General features: G+C 35.7%; 1 non-coding gene across 1 annotated transcript; it reads right to left on the reverse strand.

Annotated features, from left to right (window-relative positions):
- Positions 1–7,464: 7,464 nt before the first annotated feature.
- On the reverse strand, positions 7,465–7,624 carry LOC126951899 (U1 spliceosomal RNA). The gene has a single exon (XR_007724731.1). It is a non-coding gene; the product is annotated as a U1 spliceosomal RNA (small nuclear RNA).
- Positions 7,625–8,200: the final 576 nt, after the last annotated feature.

An 8,200-nucleotide genomic window follows, 5' to 3' on the forward strand; every position in this document is an offset into this window, starting at 1 on the left:
ATCTATAGATGTAAAGAACTAAAATAATAGCATTGAATTACATTCAGAGGTCACAAGAGTTGATTTTTATCAAGAAATATGCATTAAGTTAAATGTAAAAATAAAATAAAGTTTTCTCTTATATGTGCTTCAGAAGTAATTTTTCCTCTAACAGATTCAATATTATCTACTAAAATTGAGGAACAGAATACAAATTATAATAGATGAATAGAACAATTTTAAATTAGGTTATATAATAGAGCTGAATGTTTAATTTTATAAAAAATTTAATTGAATCCTAATAATTTTATAAAAATAAAACTACTCTTTTTCAGAACATTCAGTAGTAATCCAGATGGTCATGTAGAGAACTAGAATCATCGCAATATCCCTTACACCTTATATACAACTATTGAGAATATCATGCTTCTCCATGAATACCCCTAAACTACAAATTGGAACACTGAGAAATGACATTTTGTTAGGTAATAATTTCTTTTGTCATTCTATCTGAAAGAAGAGTTTGACAAGTCCCTTTGTCTTTTACTTAAGTGCTTCAGCTGATCACATCCTCTTCATAATCTGAGTCATGTCCATCTTCATGTCAGCAGTCCCATGAATCTCAGTGCTGGCGTTGGATGTATGGGACAGAAAAAGAGATGTGGAGAAGCATTTCTCTGAGGCCTAAGCAGTATACAGTCAAGAGAAAGACTATATTGGCTTGAAGGTGTTGTTTTGCTAGAAACAGAGGTATCCATGTGTTCTTCAATAATTTCATTTTGTGTGTGTCTTTGTGATATGCGGCCAGTCAAAGCACTGGGCAAGGCCTCTTGTGTCCTGGCTGAAGAGTGGCACTGACTACAGGATCGGGAGTCAGACTTCTAGCATTTGAATTAGGGTTTCACCATTTACTAGGTGGACATATCAGACTTTCCTGATGCATCTCTGCAGATCCTTTCAGCCAGAACTTCTCCAGAGCTTTTGGCTGCTCTTTCATCTAAGCCATTGCTGCAAAAACACACTATGCACGGGCTTCAAAGGACTTCAAAAGGAAGCAAATCAACTTTACCTTGAATCATTCTCCTGCATTGAACCCTGTGCCCCTTTCTTTGGTGCATCCCTGTTGATGATAAAATAAGGTACCAGGAGATCCTAAGCACAACTGTGCTTGCGTGATCCAAAAATAAATATGAGAAAAACGTCTGACCAATGGGACACATGAATCCATAGGTGATTCTTCCCCTTCCCTCTCCTTCGATGGATAGTCTCGAGATGTATTCATTACAAAGCCTGTCAAAAGATGGTCCGGAGAGATCCCCATCATTTGCACTAGTCGCCAAATGCTGATCAACTCAGTAATGCTGCCTCACATTGACTCTCTTCTTTCCAGTTCCAATCTTTTTTCCCTAACCCCTGCTTCCCTGGCTTCTCTTAATCTAACCCAATTTTAGCACATAAACCTTTGCCACAGACTCAGTTTTCAGAGGAACCCAGGCTAAGAAAACGCACGATCTTAGGTAAGTTAACTTCTTTGTACTTTGGCTTCCTAATATGGAAATGGGTAATAATAGAACTTATCTCTTAGGATAGCTGCACTAATCAAATGCATTTATACATGAAAAAACACCTAGAACATTTCCTGATGTACAGGAAGCAGAACCTGAAGCAAAGGTTTATGTGCCAATTATTTTTACATCACCTTTTTCCAATCACAAAATTTCTCCAAATAGAAGCCAATGTTCTTGGTTCCATGGCTATTTTCTCCTTTATTTACATATGTTGAGCATAAATCATGAGCCAGACACCATGCTATATACCAGAGATTTAGATAAAGAACATAATCCTTCTTTTAAATACACCTATAGCCTTGTGAGAGAGGCAGAAAATAAAAACAATAAATACAGAGTAATAAATACTGACAGGGCATTCACGATACTATGAAGATAGAAAACAGTCACCTGAAATGAGAGGTTTGAAAACTCATTTGAGATGAAACTGTAGCTTAGGTAAAATTTGAAGGGCACACAGTAGTTAACTGGAATAAGTAAAGTATTGAGACAATTTCAGAGAAAGAAAAACAATGAATATGCAACATATGGGTGACATGGAAGGGTAGAGTACATTCAAGTATTATAAGAAGCTCCTTTACATGTGGAAAGTTCAAAGTAGGGAGAAGGAAAGATGTATATAAAAAGAATCAAGGGCAAGATTTTCAGAAAAAATCAGTAAGGGATGATAGAATGAACTGGAGGGAGCGATATAGGAGGTTGATTGAGTAGTCAGACCACAAAAAATGGCCAGAATTCAACAAGTGACAGAAGTGGTAGAGATGAGAGGATGGAACTCAATTGAATTTTGTGAAAGAGCAATATAAACATAAACAGGTAAATAGGTGATTGATAGAGATAGACATTACAAATCTATATGTATGTATGTATACACAGACATATAGCTATGTATGGTGACTTACGGGCTGGTAGGTTAAGAGAGAATTATACACCATTCTCAGATCTTGGTTCAGAAAAGGTGGTGGAAGGGTGGTAGCAATAATCAACGTAAGGCACATCAGAAGAGGAGTCATTAGGAATGTAGTTTGTGTGGCTTATGATAAGTTCAGCTTTAAACATGTTGAATTTGAGAGGTCTGCGTGGCAACAGAGAGCAAATATGCAAAGTCCTGAAGCAGAGCAGGGAAGCGGTTGCACTGTCTCTGGAGGGAGAAAGGAGAAAAGAAGAGAGTACTTGAAAAGAAGAACACTATCAGAGGCTTTGAAGATTTGTTCCTTTGAAAATCTTATATACACTAATATATAACTAAATACAAATAATTCTAGTTGTTTAAGTTCTTTGACCTTGCATATTCAGCTAAGAAAATAAGAAAAAGTTACTTTGTTTTGATTAATCTTTGCTAGTATCCCACAAGGTCAGGAAAAGGAACAACTTCAAAATGTCAATAAACAGTTACCTGAATCACCCACCAAGAGCGAAAACAGTAAGAGCAGTTGACAGTTTCCATATATCTGGGGTATATTAAAAATACAAGTTAATACTAGATATCACAAATGATAAATATATGACTAGTTAAAATAATCTGAGATAGAGAATGTTCCAGTATAAATTACAGAGATTCTTTAGGAAAGGTCACTTAGGACGTGATATTTAAGCCAAAATCTAGAAAATGATGAAGAACCAACCACACAAAGGCAAGGGAATGTTGCATACACAGAATGGTGTTATGTAGACCTGAGAACCAAAATATATCTTAAAACACACTATTTTGTGGCAATTATCCCCTCCAAAAGGAAATGCTTAGAAACCAGATGATTTCAGTAGCATGGCTTCTAGGAACTGAAGCCAAGTACTCAAATATAAAATTCAGCTTCTTAATCACATTTAAGAATTGAATGCTTGGGCAAAAGACCAACCTAGAACTAAATTCCCAGACTTTGGTTAATTATGAAAATGTCAAAGTTGCACAGACTATGGTATAAAATTATACATGGGCTTCATTAGACTAACTTATGGTTTCCATTAGCTACTGAAATGTCTCAACAGTATGGGAAAACACAAACGAAATATATTTTAAGACAATTTCATATCCCAAAGTATATGCCATGAAGTTCTCTTAGTCTGCATTAAAACCAGAGGATTACTATCAAATGAAAATAACATGCTATGACCTACACAAATTCTGACTTGTACATGAGCAGTATAAAAAATTAAATAAATCTATCAAGCCACAAGTTCATGGCAGCCAAATTTGGCTGTTTGAATATGTGAAGTTTCAGTACTGACATTTTCTTTGGCAGGGATGGGATCAGTTTTAAAATAAATACCAGTAAACAGCCTTCCCCATTAATTACATGTGTAACCACCAGCTGTTGGTCCAAATTAAAGTCTATTTTCTTTTAGTTTTCTACACCCCAATCCCATAATCATCAAAATAACTGGAAAAATTGAAGGAAGATAACAGTAGTAAAACACTTGTATATGTCAACATACTCCAAACAGCAGTGCAATATAACACACAAGCTTTTAACACCTACTCCACATCTAGTTATAGTTTCAACTGGTAGCTGTTATATAAAAATGTTCATAATACAGTACCTGCACATTGTGGGTGTTTGTTAAATGGAATATTAAGATGAAAAACACACAATTGTAGCCCTTAAGGAGCTTTCTTTTCAGTAAGCTTTAAGTTTCTGGAGCCAATTCTTATAAATGTAACAAAAGACGGTAAAGTCTCTTCCAGAATAAAAATAGTTTGTTAGTGATCACAGACATTTTAAGAAACTAATTCAGTAAATTTACTTAGATACTGGCCAGGTGGCTGAAACATTAAAAATATCAGATTAAATTATTAAGAAATTTGAAGTTTAGAGAAAAGCAGGGTGGAAAGTCATTGTAAAAATAGGAGAGGTAAACATTAATCTGCGCCTTAGTCTTTCCCAGTGAAAGACGAGCTGCAATATATATCATTATTACAGGAATATCTTGACCTCCACACACACACAAATATCAACCCCACCTACCAAGACTGGTTTTAGATTTTTAAAATGTGTTTTATTATATTTTTTGCTTAAAAATGACTTTATGACCTAGAATAGTGTTAGATCAGATTTTTGCCATTCAATCTTACAAATTCTCTATCATCTTCAGAATACTCCCATCAAGCCTTTCCCTGACAATTTCCCAGCAGCCTTTTCTCCTTTCGTCATTCACAACTACTCGCATTTATGGCTTTAGCTAGCATTTGCTTAAAGCCTAATACATACCAGACACTGTTCTTTACATATATTGATTTACATATATGTAAATCATATATTGATTCACTTTGTTTTCATTTAGATCATAAAAGGCAGATGTATTATTACTATCCTCATTTTATAGATGGGGAAACAGAAAAAAGTAGTTTAGGTAAATGCTCCAAAAGTACCCATAACAGTGAGTGGTGAAAGAGGAGCTTGAACCCAGATGAATGGCTCCTGAGTCTATGTTGTTAATTACTACTCCACTATAATGTCTCTTTCTGACCTTCGTATTTGTATATTGTATAGCAATATTGTCTCTACATCTTCGTCTTCTCTTTTATACTGGGAGTTCATAACAAACTTCATAACCAAAACTTTTTTTTTTTTTTTTGTCTTTGTGTCTTCAGAACCAACTATACTCTCTGGTATCTTGTAGATATGCAAAAATATGTGTTGAATATATGAATTTATAATTTAGACTGGAAGGCACTTCCTTGTCAAAAGAACGTAGATTTTAAGGTTTCCACAGAGAAGTGAAATTTACCAATATGATAATACTACAAGATAAATTATTGCTCTTGAAACTTTTCAAAATTTCTATCATATGCAGTGGTGATTTACTGATGGTCAACTATCTGTACAAGTAATAAAATGTAACAGAAGAAAAAGGTCCGTTTGTCAGATAAGCATTTTTTTCTATTCATTCAAAAATTTGATAATAATTTTTTGGGTTATATTTTTAATCTGGCACCAACTCTAACTTTTCTAAATTATACTTTAAGTTCTGGGATACATGTGCAGAATGTGCAGGTTTGCTACATAGGTATACACGTGTCATGGTGGTTTGCTACACCCATCAACCCGTCATCTACATTAGGTATTTCTGCTTAGTTTGCTGAGAATGATGGTTTCCAGCTTCATCCATGTCCCTGAAAAGGACATGAACTCATCCTTTTTTATGGCTGCATAGTATTCCATGGTGTGTATGTGCCACATTTTCTTCATCCAGTCCACCATTGATGGACATTTGGGTTGGCTCCATGACTTTGCTATTGTGAATAGTGCTGCTGTAAACATACTTGTGCATGTCTCTTTATAGTAGAATGATTTATAATCCTTTGGGTATATACCCAGTAATGGGATTGCTGGGTCAAATGGTATTTCTGGTTCTAGATCCTTGAGGAATCACCACTGTCTTCCACAATGGTTGAACTAATTTACACTCCTACCAACAGTGTAAAATCATTCCTATTTCTCCACATCCTCTCCAGCATCTGTTGTTTCCTGACTTTGGAATGATCGCCATTCGAACTGGCGTGAGATGGTATCTCATTGTGGTTTTGATTTGCATTTCTCTAATGATCAAGTTTGTTGGCCACAAATTTTTTATTTTTTTTCCCCTCTTAAGTTCACCATCAGTCTTAATTCTGCTCAGGAAAAGCCACTCTATTTCCAACTACTACAAACCAGATTAGTCTTTGTTTCTTTTTCTGCCATTGTTCTTTTCTCAGCAGGTTACAGCTGGCATTTTGTTGCTTTCAGCTGTAATGTAGGTTTTTCATACCCAAACTAGTTGTTCTCACTCACTTAATCATAGCTTAATCATAGGCTATCTCCATGGTTTTTCAACATCGTTTATGTCTTATGTATAAAATCTTCAGAGGAACTGTGTATCTTCTCAATTCACAATTTATTATGTCAGAATCTTTAGAAAGAAAAGCAGCAGAAAATGAGCCAGAGAGGGTAGCACGGGTGCTATGTCATGTGACATTAAACTCTGCTCCACATTCCATGAGCATCAAGTGTCCACAAAACTAACCACGAAGTTTCCCTTATAGCTTTCCAGATAGTTTCTTTCTCAACAAATAAATAATTCTGCAAGCATTTTTCCACACAAAATGTGTTTGGTGACTGCCGAGTTTTTCTCAACATTCTTTCTTTCTTTCTGACTCTTCTGTTTCTGCTGGCCGAATCACGGATAAATTATTCAATTAAGTGAATGTGCTATTATCTACAGTGAAGATTCTGATGATCTCCAAGTACACGGTATTACTTTTTAGGGTCAGTCAATGTGAGACAGGAAGCTTGAGCTGAGGCTACATCACCAAATCACAGACAGTCAAATTTGTAATGAGGCTTTAGGGTGCACATTGAATATTTGGTTGAGAAAAGATTTTACAGTGAGTCCATAGTTCATAAAGCCTGGATGAATTCCTAGAAAGTGGAACTGTAGAATGAGTCCAATGCAATGAAAATTTGTTTCCATCGATTTTTTATTACTAAAATAATATGTGATCTTTGTAAACCATTTAGGAAATATGAAGAAGTACAAAAGAGTAAATGAAGATAAACCATAATTCTACTACACCCAAGTCACCACTGTTAATACGTTAATATATTTTTTCAAATAATTTTATGCATATATAAAAAGACCTGTATAACTTTATTATTTATTTTGTTCACTTAATATTATGAACAATTTCCTAAAGCATTAAATACGCTTCTAAAAATATTTAGGTGGCTACAAAATATTTTGTCATATAGGTTAGCTGTACACTATAGTAACCAAACTCCACTTTTGTGTATATTTTGTTTATTTGGCCATCCCCAATTTTTGAACATATTTTAAAATAACCACCATGATTTTTTAAATCAAATGGCTCTAATGTCCTGCCTCCATGTCCTAGATCTCCCCATTGATTTTTTTGTTGCTGTTGTCGTTTAATATTTTAGACCCAGAGAAAGTGTGAACATAGTCCCCTGCTACAACTAACTAACCAGTCAAGCTTCCCCCTTGGGTGGAAGTCGTAGGGGTCAGCACATCCAGAGCGCAGTGAATAAATCTTGCCCTGGGAAAACCACCTTTGTGATCATGCTATCTCCCCTGCCAAGTCTCCCCATCGAATTCGGCAACAAGTGCGGTAGATAGTTTTGTTTGGGTTTCAACTTACTGTAAGCTGACAAAATCTCTCCTGAAACGGATTTCTTTCCCTCATTCTGTGGCCAAGAATGCCCAAGAATTGGCACTACTTCATGCATATTGTAGCGGGAGTGGAGTGGGAGTGGATAACATAGGTAATCCCTGAAGAGTAGCCCTCAGCCAATGAGATATAAGCCTTCATGGAGGAATTCATCTCTCAGTTAATCCTCCAGAGAAAAACTTAGAGGCATTCTATAGGCTTTTGAGATGTCAGGTAAAGCCAAGTCCCAGTTGCTCTCTGTAGTGACCTTGACAACAAATATTATGACAGCTTTTTCTCCTTCCCTTAATCTCTCCTATCCTTCATTCCAGCAGCCCGGTATCACTGCACTATTACAAGTCCTTGTTTCAGGCTCTGTCTTGAGCAGTGGGAAGATCTAGTCAGTTCAGATAGTGTCCTTTCTGTAATTCTTTGTGGATACTATAGGTTATTTCCATTAGACTGATTGCTAGAAGTAGAATTGTTGAGATGAAAGCCATGAACAAAATTT

The sequence above is a fragment of the Macaca thibetana genome, chromosome 3, assembly GCF_024542745.1.
Source record: "Macaca thibetana thibetana isolate TM-01 chromosome 3, ASM2454274v1, whole genome shotgun sequence".
In the NCBI taxonomy this organism is placed as follows: Eukaryota; Metazoa; Chordata; class Mammalia; order Primates; family Cercopithecidae; genus Macaca; species Macaca thibetana.